At 39.5% G+C, this 19383-nt stretch overlaps 1 long non-coding RNA gene across 1 annotated transcript in view; it reads right to left on the bottom strand.

Moving 5' to 3' along the window:
- LOC310637163 overlaps positions 1-19383 on the bottom strand; it is a 554476-nt gene that overhangs the window by 200595 nt on the left and 334498 nt on the right. The gene's annotated exons all lie outside the window — the stretch shown is intronic.

The raw sequence follows: 19383 nt of genomic DNA, 5'->3' as shown, positions 1-19383 counted from the left end.
ATAAAGCTTTACACGGCATAGGGCATGGTTTCTTGAGAGACCATCTGTCTTCCATAACTTCTGCCTAGCCAATTCGATTCTGTAGAATTGATACGCCGCAAGTTCCTTCAACATTGTCTACTCTCAGGATCCTGGAAGTGCATTTTCTCTTGTAGCAGCACAGTTGGAATGAGATTACCAACCAAGATCCAGATTGTCCCCTCTCTGCTGTTGTTTCGAAGAGCTTCAAAGACCTGGTTTTTCACCTAGGCTTTGGGTGAGGAAATGGGAGACTCTTCACTTCATTGTACTTGTCAGTTTTTACCTTTGTCTTTTATTGAGTTTATTGTAATTTGTTTGGTTGTCATCAGCTAGCTAGAGTCATTGAGAGTCAGATTGTATACAAGTTCGATAATTATGGTTCGTCTATCAAATCTATCAAATTATTTCCAATGATCTGGGATAGGTAGATATTGCCGTTGGATGTTGTTAAAGGTATCATCACAGAATGTAAGTTGTTCCAAATAAATTTGCCTTTCATAATTGACTGATGGTGAATTTGTAAATGTCAATAGTGTTCAAGTGGTGCTCCAATGTTTTGGATTGCTTCCAAGGAGCACAATTACTATTGGTATTACCTATGCTTTCTTTTTCCACAGTTGTTCTATTTCTGTTTGCAGGTCTTTGTATTTTGCAGTTTTCTCCAGTTCTTTCTCATATACTCTGCTATTTCTAGGTACTGCAACATCTACTATCCAGACATTTTATCTTTCTTATCACCAGTTGTCTGGGGTACTGTGTGCCAGATGCTTGTCTGTTTGAATTGTAAAGTCCCAGAGCACTTTAACTTCTTCATTTTCTACTGCTTTGTTTATTTTGTGGTGATGTTTCTTACAGATATTCCAATGCACCATCGTTGCTACTCTGTCATGCTGTTGTGTTAGTCAGTCTGTGCGATCTTTCAGCAGCTAATCACGTGGTCCACTGTTTCTTCAGGTTCTTTGCAAAGAAGGCATTTGCTGTTTGTTGCTGTCTTCTCAATTCTGACTTTTATATGGATTTCTTCTTAAGGCTTGGACTTGTGCAGTCAGACTTAGCCCCTTGATCTCTTTCTTTAACTTTCCTATTCTTAGCTTTTGCCAGGTCTTCTTGTTGTTACCAGAAAGAATTTGAATTTTAAAAGAAAGTAATCTACTCACCAGTGTCAAAGGTGGCTTAGTGAAGTTCTTCACTTTCAGTATCCAAACTGGCTTCCAGTAACCCTAACCCTCCCCCATGTTATTTCAGTGTGTTGGTTTTGACTTGTAATGCAACTTGAAACCCAGATACCTTATAATTAGAGACCAAGATTACTTTGGATTTTTGTTTTCCTTCTACAGTTATAAGCAATGTGATTAGAAGCACCTTTACGTACAACAGCTGTTACACAGCAGGGCATAAAAAACATTTTGTTCAATGGAGAAAGGCCACAGTATTTCAGCGTATTGAACAGGATGTGATAAATGCATTCATTTCTTCTTGACATCTACTCTAGCCATAGTAAAATTTATAAATCACAGTGATTTAAAAACTAGAGGACACCTTGCACCTGATATTTTAAAAAGATCCAAGAAAATAATGCATATCTAAGCATGCTACATCACCTTCAAACTCTTAAAAATCTAACTCGTCTGCCCAGACTCCTCACCTTAGCCTGGCAATTACAATTGTAAGTTGTGATGTCATAAAACAGGCTCCCAGGCCTGTTTCCATAACCTTTTTTGTGATGCTTGTTAAGCAAATGCCATAGCTCAGTGCTTCTCAACCTTGGTGTTTGTGGATTTCAACTTCCAGAATTACCCAGCCAGCCATGTTTGCTGGGGAATTCTGGGTGTTGAAGTCCACACAGCTTAAAGTGGTCAAGATTGAGCTGGTTTTTTTATAAGAGTTTTTATTAAATTTTATAGGGTTAGGAAGAGGATATGACCAGGGTAAGGATCAGGATTTGGGATGGGGTTAGGGTCGGGATTAGGGTAGGAACGGGGTTGGGAACAACATTGGGGTTGCCCCCCAATAAGATTTTCAAGCTTTAGCAAACAGACCATTGTCCGGGTACATACAGTATGTTCAGTTAAGACTAATTAATATAACAGTAAATAGCTATAATGTACAGTATATGCTAAATAATAATCATATACGGTATCAATTTGTCAGTACATATCATTCTCCTTACTGATATGTATTCAAAATAACATATCACATTCATTTCTCGCTAGTTCGTTTTCCTAACCATTGGTAAAATTTATCCCATGTTTTAAAATAAATTGAATCCTCTTTCTCTTTAATCTTTAAAGTTAATCTGTCCATTTCCGCACATTCTAAAATTTTCTTGATTAAAGTCTCCTCATTTGGTAGGTTTTCTTTTTTTCCAGTATTGGGCAAATGCTATGCTTGCTGCTGTCAATACATGCAATATTCGATACTCATTCTCCTTCTCATACTTAGCTCCTAATATTCCTAACAAAAATAGTTGTGGTTTAAATTCAACCTGTATTTTAGTTATCTTTTCCAACCAGGTATGTATCTTAAGCCAGAACTTTTCATTTTAGGGCATACCCACCAGATATGGTAGTAGGTACCTGGTCTTTGTTTACATTTCCAGCAATTATTTGAAGTATTTTTAAACATTTTAGCTAATCTTACTGGTGTCATATGCCATCTATAGAACATTTTATACAAATTTTCTTTATATGAAACTGCTTTAGTCAATTTAATATTTCTATCCCATAATTTTTGACAGTCTTCCAAATCTATAGAATATCCAAAGTTTTTTGCACATGTTTATCATTGTATCTTTTACTTGTTCTTCTTCCATCTTCAAGTTTAGCAGAAATCTGTAAAGTTTCTTAATCAGGTTTTCGTCTGTTTTTAATGATATTTGATCAAATTCTGTCTCTTCTTTATAAAATTATTATTATTATTATTATTATTATTATTATTATTATTATTATTATTATTATTATTATTATTATTATTATTATTATTATTTAATTTCTATACCGCCCTTCTCCCGAAGGACTCAGGGCGGTGTACAGGGCAATAAATACAATAAAAATACAATGTACAAAAGTTAAGAAATAATTAAATAATGTAGCCCAATTACAGTAAAAATTAATAAAATTAATATTAAAATACCCCAAACCCATCAGACCAGGCCGGCTTGTTCAAATAAGTAAGGTTTTAGGTCACGGCGGAAGGAGCGAAGGTCAGGAGCCATCCGGAGCTCAACCGGTAAACGGTTCCAAAGGTCTGGCGTGCCCATAGAGAACGCCCTCCCCCTGGGGGTCACCAGTTGACACTCTCTGACCAACGGCACCCTGAGGAGGCCCTCTCTGTGGGAGCGCACTGGACGAAGGGAAGTTGATGCCGGCAGCAGGTGCTCCCGTAAGTAATCCGGACCCATGCCATTTAGGGCTTTATAGGTCATTACCAGCACCTTGAATCTCACCCGGAGGGCAACCGGAAGCCAATGCAGCTCGCGGAGTAGAGGTGTTACATGGGAGTATTGGGAAACCCCCACCACCACTCGCGCAGCCGCATTCTGCACCAGCTGAAGCCTCCGAGTAGTCCTTAAGGGCAGCCCCATGTAGAGAGCATTGCAGTAGTCTAAACGAGAGGTCACGAGCGCATGATTGACTGTACGCAAGGCATCCCGGTCCAGATAGGGCCGCAACTGGCGCACCAGGTGAACCTGGGCAAAGGCCCCCCCTAGTCACAGCTCCTATATGATCTTCCAAGGAGAGCTGTGAATCTAGGAGGACACCCAAGTTGCGAGCCCTATCTACGGGGGGGGGTAATACCTCACCCCCCATGTCTTTGCATCTTTTCTATATCTTGTTTGAATTTGTAAATATGGTCACCATGCTAAGTCAATACCTTGTCGATGTAAGTCTTGTCTGTCTTTCAGTTTTCCTTCCTTATCTAGAATATCTTTGTAGGTAACGATCTTGTCATAGTTAATTAAATTTGGGTAAGCAAAAGCTTCCATTGTTGAAAGCCACTCAGGTAGTTTAATATATATGTTCTGCTTTATTCTTTCCCATTCTAAAAGAAGTACATTCCTTATAGAGTGATTTTGAAAGTATCTGCTGTTATGTACTAGGCTTTTGGAATATCACCACGTGAATTGCTGGAGAACTAATGGTTCTCCAGCAACCCAGACAGGATGTCTCCGGTCCTGCCATTGGTCAACTTTGGGCAGCAAGTATAGCTTCAATCTGATTGGTTAATACCATAGGGCCTGGCTATATATTGAAGCAGGGTGACTCCAATCTCTCAGTACACTTTCTGCTTAAATAAAGTATAAGTTTGTCTGTACTCCTCTGCTTGTTCTCGTTCCTGCTCATCAGAGCCCATGACATAATATCTGCCATAGCTGTTAAGAGAGCCCAGTGTTCACTGTCGGCCATTTTTTGCCAGAAACTGGAAGTAAACACGGGTTTCTAGCAAAAGTGTCATAAATAATAGTCATGTGACAGCAAGGTGCTACAAATGGCATTAAATGAGAGCTGGATGCCAAGTGCCCTAAATGCAGTTATGAATGGGGGGGAGACATTAATATTTCAAAATTGTATTGTAAGTTCCTTTGGGGGGGCATTGTAACTTTGAACAAAGTTACTAAGCAATCTGTACATTCGTCTGATAAGATGCAGCCACACTGTACACTGCTATGGTAAGCAAATTTATCCAAAGCAAAGTCAGCAGACTTTAGATTATAAAATCCTGAGTTCTGCTGCAGAAGTCTGTCTCCTTAGGATTCCTGTGAAGTCTGGATGGTTTTTTTAAAGTGTTTGACTGCAAAATCATTGCAGTTCTTTGTCCCTTGAGAATGGGAAAGGAGAAGAGGAGAATGCATAGCAAGTTGGAGAAAGCAAGACATAGGAATGTCTTCTTTGGCTCAGACTGGACTCTCATAAGGCCACCTGGATCTGCTGAGAAGTAGCTTGTCACTGGCTCCTTGTGGAACATTCTGAGCACAGGCATTATAAGAGAGCCGCAGTGCTGCAGTGGTTAGAATGCAGTATTGCAGGCTAATTCTGTCAACTGCCCACAGTTCAAGTCTCAACAGCTCAAGGTTGACTCAGCTTTCCATCCTTCCTAGATTGCTAAAATGAGGACCCAGATTGTTGGCAGCAATATGTAAACTGCTTAGAGAGAGCTGTAAAGCACCGTGAAGTGGTACATAAGTCTAAGTGCTATTGCTATTAAAAGGGTTCAATTCTGCTTAGGTACTATTTTGAGATCAGTTGATGTCAGATAGGTGCTGCTATGTTTTAAAAGAAGCTCTTATTGTTTTTTTTCCTAATATTTTTCCCCATAAGGCTCCATAACAACAGTGAAAACTATAGTATAATACAGAGGTCCCCAACCTTTTGGGCACCAGGGACCGGTTCATGGAGAGAGGTTTTTCTGCGGACTGGAGGGTGCGTGGTTTTTTGTGCTTGCTGCATCCGTATGGGGCTTGTTTCTGTGGCCAGGTTACTGGCATGCCACAGCCTGGTACTGGTCCACAGACCTGAGGTTAGGAACCCCTGGTATAATAGGTTGACTCAACCTGCCATCCTTCTGAGGCCAGTAAAATGAGGACCCAGATTGTTGGGGAAAATATGCTGGCTCTGTAAACCACTTATAGAGGGCTGTAAAGCACTGTGAAGCAGTATATAAGTCTAAGTGCTATTACTATTCCTATTTCTGCATTTCAGCTTAGCGTGTTCTACCTGTACAGTAAACAGAGAAAAGGGTGACTCTGGAATCCTGAGGGGGGGAAAAATATAGATTTTAGATTAAGGGAGGCAGTGTCCTGCAGGGCAGGGCAGGAATACATTAGTTTGGGATTAGGCCTAACTTTTTTGTGTAGGTTTTTTTTTGCCATGCTTCAGTTTGAAAATAATAAAATAAAATCAGTTCTCTGAAGAGATTTAATGGAGATATATTCGTTCACGATTCTTTTTTTCTAAAATGAAATTTTAGAAAATTAGTAAATTTCTGTGCTAAGCTTTGCAAAAGGATAAAGAGGCATTGGAGCTGTTTGACATGCTGTTGCAGTGGAAGGTATCTGCTTCTTGGAACAAGGCTTAAGAGAGTAAAGAAAACACCAGCTAGTGACACGATCCTCACAGGACACACTGGCTGAGGATTACAATATGTGAGTCAGGAAGCCTGATGATCCTGCCAAGGACATCAAGAAAGCATCAGTTTAGTGTGGTCCTTTAAATAACATTTGAAGACTCTAGTTTCTTATTTGCTATTTGAATGAAGACTCATTTTATCCTACTTTAGACTCTGTTTTGACAAGGGTCTTGATGTAACCAATCTCTAATTCAGTCAGACCTCTTTACTAATTATTCTAGAAGGTAGAAATCAGGCCAGAAGCCAGGATTTTGTGAGTAAGAATCACTGAAATGGAAAAGCTTGATTTTTCATCAATCTTTTCTGTCCAGATTTTTTTTTCTTGCTGAACAATCAACAATAAAAGTCAATAATTATACAAACTGATACAGGTATTTCCAGGACACAACAAATTGGGTAGGATTAATTTAACCCCATGCATGATTAGGTCTGTTTAGGGTTAATTTTAACCACCTAATAACCACAGCCTGACTAAGTCAAGTAAGGTTTTTTGGTATTTCCACAAGGCACAATTACTCTGTTAATCCAATTAAGTATGTTGTGGAACAGATTCTATCCATATAAACTAGTCATATCAGATTATCTTTCTATTTCTACTGCAATAATGCAATGATCCCAGTCCAAATTGAGCCACTGTGGACTTACAATTAAATAAATACAAGCAGGAAAGGATGAGCATTGATACTTTTGAACATTACGGCTGGAGAAGCATCCAGAGAACACCATGGATAACAAAGAAAACAGAAATGGATCATTGAGCAAATCAACCCAGTGTGCTCAATAGAAGCAAAAATGACCAGGCTCAAATTATCCTTTCTTTTGGCAAATTATGTAAAGACACAGTTCACTGGAGAAAGCTCAAATGCTGGGAAAGATGGAAGAAAAGAGAAGAGGAAGAAAACCAGCAGAAGCTGGATGGGCTCAGTTACAGTGGTGATGAGTGCATCATTGGAAGACCTGAAAGGCCAGGTTAGGGACAGATAGCCATGGAGAAAATCTATCTATGTAATCTCTGAGAGTCAACATTGACTTGGTGGTACACAATCATAATCTAACCAGAAAGAACTGTGGTTTGTATTTTGTCTGGTCTAACTCTCATGCATGCTCCAACTGTAGAAAGTCCTCTATACTTCTGGTTTGCACAAACCTCATTTCAGCAGTATAATTTTCAGCAAAAAGAGAATGATTTTATTGTTGCTATTGATAAACAATGAAAGGTATGGAAACATTGCAAAGCTGTGGCAATGTCCCCATATGTCTATCAGTAAAACCAGATTATTTCTCTGATGCAAAGTGTTTGTTGCTATGGCAAAATTGTAGTTACGTGGCATCAAAATGATACAGTTCCATTGTGTCCTGGTGTCACATTTGGATTTTTTTTTATTGAAAAGTTTTAACGTACAATTTTTCTTTAAAAATCCCCCCTCCCCCTCCCTTCTCCCTCCCCCCCCTACCTCTCCCCCCTCCCCCCCTCCCCCCCGACTTCCCAGAGCTAAATACAAGGTATATATAAAAAAACCAATCATAAACAACCATATACTAACAACTATAAACTCTAAAATCCATCACTCTCTAGCTTATATAGGATAAAACAAGCCTTAGTAATATTAAATATATATAAAGAAACTAAAATAGAAAAAGAAAAAAAAGAAAGAAGACTTATTCAAATGCTACATGAAACTTCTTAACCCTATACTTGTTCTGGATAAACTCAATCCATTTTCTCCATTCCATAATATAGCGTTCTTGCGAGTGATCTTTCAAATAGGCCGAAATCTTCGCCATCTCTGCCAGGTCGGAAACCTTTAAAGTCCACTCCTCTATGGTCGGCAGTTCCTCTTTCTTCCAATACTGACCTATCAAAAGTCTTGCTGCCGTAATTAAGTGTTGTGACTCAGGGCCAGCCTGTGGGTCCGACAGCCGGCTCCGACGTATCGGAGGACTCAGATGAGGGGAAGGAGGGAGACGAACCGGCTGATGATGGTTTGGAGGCTTTGCAGAGTCCTCAGCCGGGGACCTCTTCTCAGCTGCGTGAGCCCGAGAGTGCGGAGGATGATGACCCACAGCTGGCCCTGTTCAAGGACGCCCGACGCAGGAGGCAGTCGAGCAGGAACAAACAAAGAAAGGCTATGGGACTCCTCAGGAGGAGGCACAGGGAGACCACGCCCTGAGCTCTCTATAAAAGGAGTGTTTGGGGAGGGGCTGGTTGCTGAAAGCAACTTTTCCGCTTGAGAAGACAAGCTCTAGTGTTTTTGTTAACTGCGTAATTAAATCTTGGCAGATGCCTTTTAGCCTTGGACGCTCTCCAGTCTCTTCTTTCTGATAAGGGGGTTTGCCTTACTACAAGGCCAGAAGGGCTGGTTCAGAACATTAAATTCAACATCAACTTGGTGTCCACAACTGTAACATCTGTAATTATTCCCAACAAAAAAAGTTGCGGACAAAACTTTATCCTCTGTTTAAAAATCTTCTGCATGTTCCACCAGACTTTTATCCAAAAAGCCTTAACCTTTTTACAAGTCCACCATATGTGAAAATATGTTGCGTCTTCATCACCGCACCTCCAACATTTAGGCTGATAATTCGGATACGTACTTGCAAGCTTTTTAGGATCTAAATGCCATCTATAAAACATTTTGTAAAAATTCTCTCTTAGATTTTGAGCTTGTGTAAATTTTACGTTCCTCACCCAAATCTTTTCCCACGTGTCCATTGTGATAACTTCCTGGATGTTTTGGGCCCATTTTATCATACAATCCTTAACAAGTTCTGTTTCTGAGTCAATCTCTATCAACGCAAGATATATCCGTTTAATATGTGCTGGTCCCTGATTTCTAATTTGCTTTATCAAATTTTCATCAGTCATTATAAAACCATTTTTCTGGTCTTCTTTCCACCTGGCCTGTAACTGAGTATATTGAAACCAGTTTTGAACAACCTCCTCTTCTCGCAAGAGGCTATATGATTTCAAACACCAGACATTTCTTTCCAAGCTTAGGATCTCCTTGTACGTAGTCACATCATGTTTGAAACCAGCATGTATATTTTCTATTGCGTGTTTTGGAATTGCCCACAGTGGTATCTTGCAATCTAGCTTATGTCTATACTTCTTCCAAACTCTCAACAATGCCTGTCTTAAAATATGCACTCTAAACACATTGTCTACCTTCTTATCATACAACAAATATGCATGCCAGCCAAACAACAAATCGTGGCCCTCAAGATTTAATAATCTCTCTTGTGTCAAATTAATCCAATCACTTATTCCTACTAATGCAGCAGCTTCATAATATAGTTTAAAATTGGGCATTTTAAGACCACCTCTCTCACGAGTATCCTGCATAATCTTAAGTTTAACTCGTGGCTTTTTCCCTGCCCAAACAAATTTATTGATAATACATTTGGATTTTTGTTTTAACAATTGGACCTATACTCAGTAAACCTACTTAGGATGTCAGTAGATAAAGATGGACAGAATGTTGGAGAAGTAAAGAGAAAATTTATCCTAAGGCAGAAGGCAATGACAAATTTGGACAGGATTGTGAAGGATAAGGATATTTCAAGGACAACAGAGATCAGACAAGCTAAAGCAATGGTCTTTCCAGAGGTAATGTATAGCCTTGAAAGTTGGCACTTGAAAAAAAAGTGAGAGAAAGAAGATAGATGCCTTTGAATTATGGATTTAGAGATGTTTACTAAGAGTACCATGACTGCAAGAAGAGCCTATCAATCACTCTTGGAGCAAATAAAGACTGACTGCTCCCTTGAGGGGATATCAGCAAATAGAAACTCACATATTCTGGATGTGTAATGCAGGTGGACAAAGAACTAGAAAAAACAATTATGCTTAATAAGCTTGATGGAAGTAGAAACACAAGACAGGTAATTAGACAGATTCAAAGCATTACTGAGCTGTCCTTTAACTTTGGTCTAAATTTTATTTTAATTTTATTCTAAAAAGGTTTGACTGTTAAATTTATACCTGCCTGCTACTGGCATGCCAAAGCAACTTATAATATAACATTAAAGAACACTAAACATCAACAATTAATCAGCCAATTGCAGCACCATAAAGAAAACGCAACAATAGTAAAATCATAAAAGTAAACAAAAATCATACACAATATAAAATAAGAAAAACAAAAAGATGCAGAGGAAATTTTTATAAAAATAGAGATTCAGATTTCTCTTGCAATCAATGAATAAAATATGGAATAGAGAATATTTATTATAAATCTGGCTTCTATGTTCTGAACACATTACAATAATTTATTTAGGAGCTATATTCAAAGCAGGGATCACAAAATGCAGAACAGCCCTCTCTGGAAAGGGCAAAAAGTTGATAAATCAGACACAGGTGAAAGAGGGGGCCCTTGTCATCATCTCACCTGAGTAGTCAAGAGGGTGTGGGTTCGAAGGCACTCCAGCCTGAGAACCTTGCCTTTCAAGGGAACGCAACCCCATCAAGATCTGTCCTCTACAATCAGAATTATCTCTGACTTCCAAACCTTTACATTTGTCTGTACTCAGTTTTGGCTAGTTATGCCTTATCTACATCCCAATCCAGTCCAAGCAAAAGAAGATAGAAAGGAGAAATCTATTTGGGTGTCATCCATGTAAATGAGGCACCCAGTTCCGCCTTGTCCAATGATTCTCCTGAGGCTTCAAATAGATATTGAAGAACACAGCAAAACATTCCAGGTATTATGTCGTGGGCTCTGATGAGCAGGAACGAGAACACGCAGAGGAGTACAGACAAACACATACTTTATTTAAGAAATCGGATTGAAGCTATACTTGCCACGCAAAGTTGACCAATAGCAGGACTGGAGACGTCCTGTCTGAGTTGCTGGAGAACTAACGGTTCTCAACAAAGCACGTGGTGATATTCCAAAAGCCCAGTACACAGCACCTCTCCCTCCTAAGATCAGACTATAATACCCTTGACAATTGTCAAGGACCAACTACATAATATTAAACAATAATGAATGTGATGTTTTGTAAAGCTAAGGTAGTTAGGAATCCTTACGCGACCTTCTCAGACATGCCTAGTAGAGTGGACTACAAGGAAATTAAAGAACGATGTGACTATGCAATATACTACAAGAGATAAAACAACGTCTCAATGAGCATGTCTTACAGCAGTTACAATATACCCCCAATTTCTGTAGATAGTGGCAAATTGTCATACAATTACACATCACTTTATTTTACAACATAGCCTTTAAGATATGCTGGGGTTTTATGTGGTCTGGATGAATGCCTAGGGGTTCCAGTCACCTTGTGGTCTACCAACTCACCCATTGGGCTGGGTAGACCATTGTCCCCCTGAGCTCCTGTGTCCAGCAGAGTTGAATTACTCTGGCTGGCGTCTTCCGGTGGGCCCACCCCAGAGTCTGACTGTTTTGCCTCACAAACAGCCTTGAGATCAGCTGTCTGTGTCCGGTTAATGCCTGTTATTTGAATGCCCAAAGCCTCAAACCAATCAAGTCCTATAAGACTTGTTCTATGGCCCTCTACTACTATGACATCCAGGTGCCCAAAAACCCTTTAAATTTCACCAATAAAGTGGCTTCACCCTTAACTTTAACCCGAGCATTCTGAAAATCTGTTAAAATAATGTCTGACGGTCTTAATGTAGCCCACTGGTTGCTGCGTCTGCAAACAAGGTTGAATGTGTCCTGTGAAATAATTGAGACCACCGAGCAGGAGTCCAATTCCATTTTGCACGGAATTCTTCATAGCTCTACTGAGAGCTTAAGTTTAGGCTTAAGGAGACGACGAGCCCCGGTGCAACAAACGCTTCTCCGGCTTCTGAAGAAACCCACACTGGCTGGACCCAGGGCCCCAGTACCTTTCCTAGTCGGTTCCTCCGACTGGTGCTTGGGTGGCCTGTCTCTCTGGCGAGCTCTGCATACCACCACGATGTGCCCAGTCCTACCGCAAGCTCTGCATGTGGCCGAACGGAATCTGCAGTTTGCGTGGGAGTGGTTGCCTCCGCACCCCTTACATCTCAGTAAGAGGACTGCCTCATAATTGTTCTCTCTTTGTTGATTTCCGTGGTTTCGCACGCTTGACTGTCTCTGGAGCTTGTTGATTTCGGGCTCCTCTCCTGACAATTCTCCACTGCAAATGGCGACCTCGTGGTGGACAGAAACTTCTGTCTTTGGGGTTCTGGTGGGCTGTACAGTTTGTACTGCACCTCCGGCTGCTTCATCAGCCATGATCTTGTCTTGTGCTTCAGCGAATGTGAGGTTTGGTCTGGCAAATAATCTCTGCTGCAAGGTTCTGTCTCTCAGTCTGCAGACGAGTCGGTTTCTCAAACGCTCCTCTAAATTCGAAAATTTGCAGAGACGTGCGGCCTGCCTTAGGCCCGTGATAAACTCAGATGCCATCTCACTGGGAAGCTGCACTCATTCGTCAAATTTAAACCGCCAGGCCATCTCCAACATTTTTGGATGGAAATGCCCGGTCAGCTTCTTCTTCAGGTCAGCAAAAAATACTGCTTCGATGGGCATTGGCGCGAAGAGGTTCTCGGCTAAATCAAAAGTTGCTGGCCCACATACAAACAGCAATGTTGCAGCTTTTAGGCCTTCCTCTGCTATCTGGTTAGCTCGTAGGTAATTTTCTACCTGTGAGAGGTAAGACGGGCAATCTTCTGGATGTTTAATGTCGAATTCACTGAGTTTGCCGACTTTTGGCATTTTTCCTCAATTCCTGCTCTGCTGTTGGATCCTGCTTCTGGTCTCAGGGGACGCTTCCTCTGAGCACGCGGCCGCTAGCGTAGTTTACTAGCTGGCTGGGGGGGGGAGATGCCTCTTCCCTCCAGCGAGTAATTCCGTCCCCTCATGACTTCAGCCCTCAAGCGGAGAAGCAGGATCCCACCTTCATCACCATTATTATGTCATGGGCTCTGATGAGCAGGAACGAGAACACGCAGAGTAGTACAGACAAACACATACTTTATTTAAGCAGAAACTGTACTGAGAGATTGGAGTCATGCTGCCTCAATATATAGCCAGGCCCTATGGTATTAACCAATCGGAATGAAGCTATACTTGCCGCCCAAAGTTGACCTATAGCAGGACTGGAGATGTCCTGTCTGAGTTGCTGGAGAACCGTTAGTTCTTCAGCAAAGCATGTGGTGATATTCAAAAAGCCCAGTACATAACACCAGGGAAGAAATATCTCAGTACTAACATTCCTCAAAATATGATTGGAACCAAGTTAAGCTGTACAGTATAACCCACAACTCCATCAAGTGTTCCCGGAGGCTAAAAGGATTGATGGTCTCAAAAGTGATTGAGAAGTCCATGAGCATGAAGAGGCACACATTCTATGTTCATGCTTCCTTAAGGGATCATTCATCTGAGTTACCCAAAGCATTTCTACAACATGCTTGAGCCAGAAGCTGGACTAAGCTGGATCTTGGTAATCAGTAGCATACAGGAATTTTAAGAGTTGCCCAGCCACCACCTGCTCAACTTCCTTGGCAAAGAGCAGTAACCTAGAAACTGCTCTGTAACTGTTGAAAACAGAAGGATCTAAGTAAGGTGTTTTTTTTTTAATTGGGAAAACACCACTAACTGTTTTAAAGAAAATGACATCAACCCCAGAAGAGAGAGGCACTAGTAATAGAAGAGCACCCTAAGTAGTGTCATCCCAGTAAGAACCAGCCAAGAAGGAGGCAGAAAGACAGGAAGTGATCTGAGCTTGCTAACCATACTGCACATATCTTCAAGTGAAACTCATGAAAACTATACAGTAAAGTCAGACAACCTAATGTGTTGATCTCTGCCCTGCTGTCTTCATTAACAGTGTGTTCAGTCTTCTTCCAGATAGAAGTAACTTCAAGTACAATTTTGCAAACCCATCATAACGGATCTTTGTAGGTGTAAGAAAGCCTCCGACAACCATACAGAGTGCTTCAGCGTCTGCCCAAGAAAACAGTTTTCTTGAAGGATTTTCAGCAGATGTCACGATGGAGGAGAAAAACAGACTTATTACTAAAGACAGGTGATAATGGTGAGCATTCATCTATAGAGTCACCAGGAGCTGACTTTTCAACATCTTTTTTTTAAAGCTTCCCTGTTAAACCATTTCAATACTCTCTGATATTAGACTGCCATCTACAGGAATTTTCCATAATTTCATCTAGACAACATAGCCACAGTAGTTTATCCTAGAAGTTGTAAAATCCATTTTCCATACTAAAATTTGCTTGCCAAAACTCTAATTTAAATTATCTTCAGGGAATAGTTTAGTTAGTTTTTTTTCCTGACCTTACTCTTAGTAAAAAAAATTCCTTCAGAATTTTTTTGGAGGGGAGGATATAAAACAATAATTTTATTACAGTCTTAAAAATCATTAATTTTCAACACAATCTGTTTCATTTCTACTCCATATTAAATCCCTATGGACTTAATGTAATTTACTCTCGGTTAAATATATGTAGGATTGTAACCTATATACCATCCATCAAATACAAAAATGAACAAATTCCAGGTGAGCATCTTAAAATGGATGCAAAATGTTGCATGGTGATAATGTGACTCAAGAACTTTGAAAGTTTTAACAAATTTGATAAACTAATACTTTCCCTGTTAACAGGGGACCAACTCTACAAGTTGTGAACTGCATTCCCCCTCCTCCCCACACACACCCTTCACCCCTCTAACAAAATCTGATGGAAGCTGCACCAATTATCTCCGAGCAAACTTGAGCAAGAGGGCTAGAAAAGATGGAAGGAGCATCCTTTCAGTTCCTTTTCCTCAGACAATCAGAATAGAAGCAGCATGAATTGAAACATAGCACAGTAGAGAAAAGTGATGGTAGCATGGATACCCTTCATGGCTTGAGAGCAGGTTATTTGAGGGACTGTCTATTGCCGGTCACATTCACATGACCCAATAGAGCTGGGAGGTAAGGAATGTTGTAGGTCCTATCCCCTAAGGAAGTACATCTGGTGTGATCCAGAACAAGGGCTTTTCTGTGGTGGCTCCCTTCCTTTGGAACGTCATCCTTGCAGAAATTAGACTGGCCCCCATTTTGACACTCTTTCATAAGGCCCTGAAGACTTGGTTTTGCCAGTGGGCCTGGGGAACCCAGAGTGTGAGGGAGCCCATCAAATGGCTTATTTGACTGTGTGTTGTCGCCAGGGGTGGGTAGGCGGATGGGGTTATTGTTATTGTTGTTGTTATTATTATTTATTTTTATACTGTTTTTTTATTGTTTGTAAGCTGCCTACAGTTGCTGTGAGTGAGTAGGTGGCTATATAAATTTTCTAAATAAATACTTGCAGGATATTTTGGAAAGCAGTATCTGACCTATGGATTGCCATAAATTTCCTTGTATTACATTTTTTAAGGAAAATTCCAATTTGGAGGACCCTAGTCAAATTTTTGCTCTCCTTGTCATCTGTGGAGGCATGGTTCACTTAATCTGCATGCCAAAAACTCTATATTCAATCCCTGGCATCTCTAACTTAAAAGGTCCTTAGAGTACATGATGGGAAAAATGTCTCCCTAAAACCTTGGAGAACTACAAGGTGAGTAGAGAATCCAGGTTAATGTATTATTAACCAAAGGATTATACTTCATAGCTATGAAAAAATAGTCACAGGAAGGATGGATAATTGGTCTTGCTTTGCTTCCTTATGAAGTAAGAAGACTTTGGTTCAAATATTATTACTTTCTAGCAACTAATAGGCTATTGCGGTTGAGCGCCTATACATTTCAACCTCTCCCTCCATGCTGTAGCTCTTACTTGCCTGATTGTCCTTGTTTCCTTTCATAAAGAACTTGAGTTTGCATTCTACATTAACACCTGGTGATCCTGAAAGGCAGAATCCCAGAAACTGGATAATGAGAAGAAAAGATCCGTTCACTACCACTGATGGAATCATTTGATTCCATTGCCTTTGACCAAATTAGCAAATTAAGGCCATTACATGAATAAATCACAGCTTCTGTCCTACTACTAATCAAGTCATACAGCCAAACACTTCCTACAAAAGCCTCTCTAAAACTCATGTGAACAATATAGGAAGCACTCCATATCATTATAGCTGTTATAGTGATGATTTTGATTATTCCAGGCCAAGGATACTAAAGCATGAAGCAAATTGCAGAAGATGGGTAGTGTATTTAAGAGACTGTAAAAGGAGCAAATTTTAATGGTCTGAGAGTTTTGGCTGATATGTGTGCTTATAGGAAGAAAATTTCCATCCAAATCTGCTTGAAAGCAAACAGAATGGAAGAATTCACCTGGAAGCAAACCAGTGTAAAGATATTGATAATTCAGAGGAGGAAAAGCATTCAGTAATATGTGGGAGGATTATTACTCCTTTTGGAAAAGGGAGACTATACTTATTTTGAAACTGAGTAGCCACTGTTTCAGAGAAAGTTCAGCTCCCAGGCAATATCCATACTGTGTACATCAGGGTTTCTTCAGTTTACTTAATTTTCTTGGTTGGGAATCCATAAACTACACCACACTAGGATAAAATGTGATAGTTTAATGGGAATTCAGCCATAATAAGATCTAAATTATAAAAGTTGCCTGCTGGGAGCATAAGTGGCCAGAACATAGGTTGGGATATGATTAGCTGTAGAAATACTGTTTATTCTTCTGCAGTAAATATTGATACATTTGATAGACTCTGGAGTCTAGCCATTCTAAATTCAGACTCACTATTCTCTCTCTCTCTCTCTCTCTGTATGTGTGTGTGTGTGTGTATTTATGGAATTTGTATGACTTCAAGATAATGAGCATCTCAACTTTTTTGGGTTAAAAATAAATGTTTTCTATCAAATGTAATCCACCATCAAAATATAAACCTGTCAAAAGGAGGGCCTCTAAATTTGGGTTTTGTGTCACCATTGCTCCTGCAACTAACAAGTCAAGCCTATTTTATAAGCAGCTATTATTACCACATGAGTCTTCCAACATTAAGTGGGCTTTTAAAGTAGAAATTATCACAGCGTCCTATTTGTTTTGAGTCAGTGACAACCAAAACCAAAGGGTAGGCACATCCTATGTATTGGTGCACAAGTAAGAGAGTATATAATACTCCTTATAATTGTCTATATAGTGCACAATCTGGTCTTATTAGTCTGGATCTTGGAGCAGATGAGGATGGAAATCTAAAATATATGGAGGGCAACATATCGCTTTCTGATAGAATATAATGTGCACAATGTTTATGATCTATAACTAAAGACAATGCCAAAAAAGCAGTGGTGTGCAGATTGGTCTATATATTGGCTGGCAAATGGTTACTGTATTAGAGTTCCCAGTTTACAAAAGTATCCACAGAGGGTGAATGATGACAAATATGAAACAAGTATTATGCTGTTGCAACACTTGTTTTATCATTTTTGGAAAAAAATAATCAGATCCTACATGTGGCTCTAGTTTATATGGAATAGTGTGAACTTTTTTGGGATAAAACTAGGTTTTGCTTGTTTGTAGCATAGCATTCTCATTAAAATGCACCCAAACAGATTGGTACTGTAGTTAACATTAGGAAAGAATACTGCAGGGGCCAAGAATTAAGTCTGGTAATTTAGTCTATACCTTTCTTATTAAAGTGTTAAATAAAAGCTTCACTGATCAAAGCTATGATGGGCAGCAGAGTTCCATATTTAAGAAATCATTTAGTGAAAAACCATGTAACATTGAAGGCTATAATTTGGAATGTAACATAAGAGGAGTAAATGGCAAAGAGCATGAATTAACAAATGAAAGAAACAAAAATATATTGTATTTGGTGTGTCTGAGGAAACTAAGGAAGGTGATTTGATCTTACAGAGCAGAATTGATGAATGTATTTAATTATCAAAAAGATAAATTATATATTAGAAAGTGTAAATTGGTGACATCTAGATTGAAGTGGCTGTCTATGATAGAAAGAATCCATTGGGTGCAATTGCTGCATGTTACATTTTAGCTAGTGGAGATAATGAAAGAATTGGACACAAATTTGGAGTAAAATCGTGAAACATTATGAATGTAAATCAAAAACAAAAATTTATTCTGCTAGGTGACATGAACTGATGGATGGAAACAAGATTACAGGAACACCTGATTCAGCTGTAGTATGGGTGTATTCTTACAATAGATAATAAATTGGATGACATCCAAGATCTCTTTCAACTCTTACATTTTGATTCTGTGATTGATATGATTCATTTGGAGACCCAAAAAGAATGAGGGTTAGTTGGCATCAACTGTGTTTTTAAAAAGTGTGTTTTGAATATGTAGTGTAAGCATGGTTTTATCATACTGTATGCAAGCAAGATGAAAGGCGTTATTGCTTACGATGAAAGGACACAAAGGCAATGGATTGTTCTGAATGTGGGACAAACCATATCTTACTAGTGTCAAGTGTGGACCTGGGGACGTGGAAGATGAAAGAAGTGAAAGAAAAGAGAAAGACTAGAATTGTGGGATGAAAAGGCATACATTCACTGCCAAAAAAAAGTGCTAGAAAGTCAGTTACTTCCCAATGAATTGAAAGTGCACGTAAGGAAAAAGAATTTATAATTTGTTCAGAACAGAGTGCTACAGAAGTGTGTGGATGATAAAATAACTACAAAGAGAAAAATAGTTGCAAAGAATGTAGTCAAAGACAAAAAATGGTTAAAACTAAGAACTATTTTAATCGAACTAAACACATTCTTTGGATAAAAGGGCAGGACAAGGAGCTGGGTGGAATTAAAATAACTACCGTATGAAATGGCAAAACATACAAACTGTCGGGGAATTGCTAAGAGTACTTGGCAAAGTTCTGACTGAAAAGTTATAAGAGGTGATAAAGTGCATATCTGGGGAAGCAGAGTGTGGATTTATGCTAGGCTTGTTGTGTGCAGATTCAAGAATGTAATCCATCTGGTTGCTCCCAATACTTCTTGGAGGAAAGTTACAGCATTCTGGAATGGACTTTACTACAGTTCTAGTCCTGACTATTCTGAGAAGCAGCATCACAGATATTTCATAACATAAATTAGGTGATGTAATCTCGATGGCATTTTCACTATCTTTAGGAGTATCAAGTTGAATGAATGAATCATTTCCATTTTTAAAATGTCCTTAGTCTTCAAAGGTTGGGTTTGGAATCAGTTACCCAAGTTCAAAATAAAGTCCTGCCACTGTGCCCATTATTTTACTGTGTGTCTGAGATAGTAAGGCGGCATAACTTCCAAAGATTGTGGCAAAAATATGCTTGCGCACTGT

Source organism: Vipera ursinii (assembly GCF_947247035.1).
Source record: "Vipera ursinii genome assembly, chromosome: 3".
Classification (NCBI taxonomy): Eukaryota; Metazoa; Chordata; class Lepidosauria; order Squamata; family Viperidae; genus Vipera; species Vipera ursinii.
The sequence above is the reverse complement of the archived record's forward strand: the minus strand, read 5'-3'. Positions and strand labels throughout refer to the sequence as shown.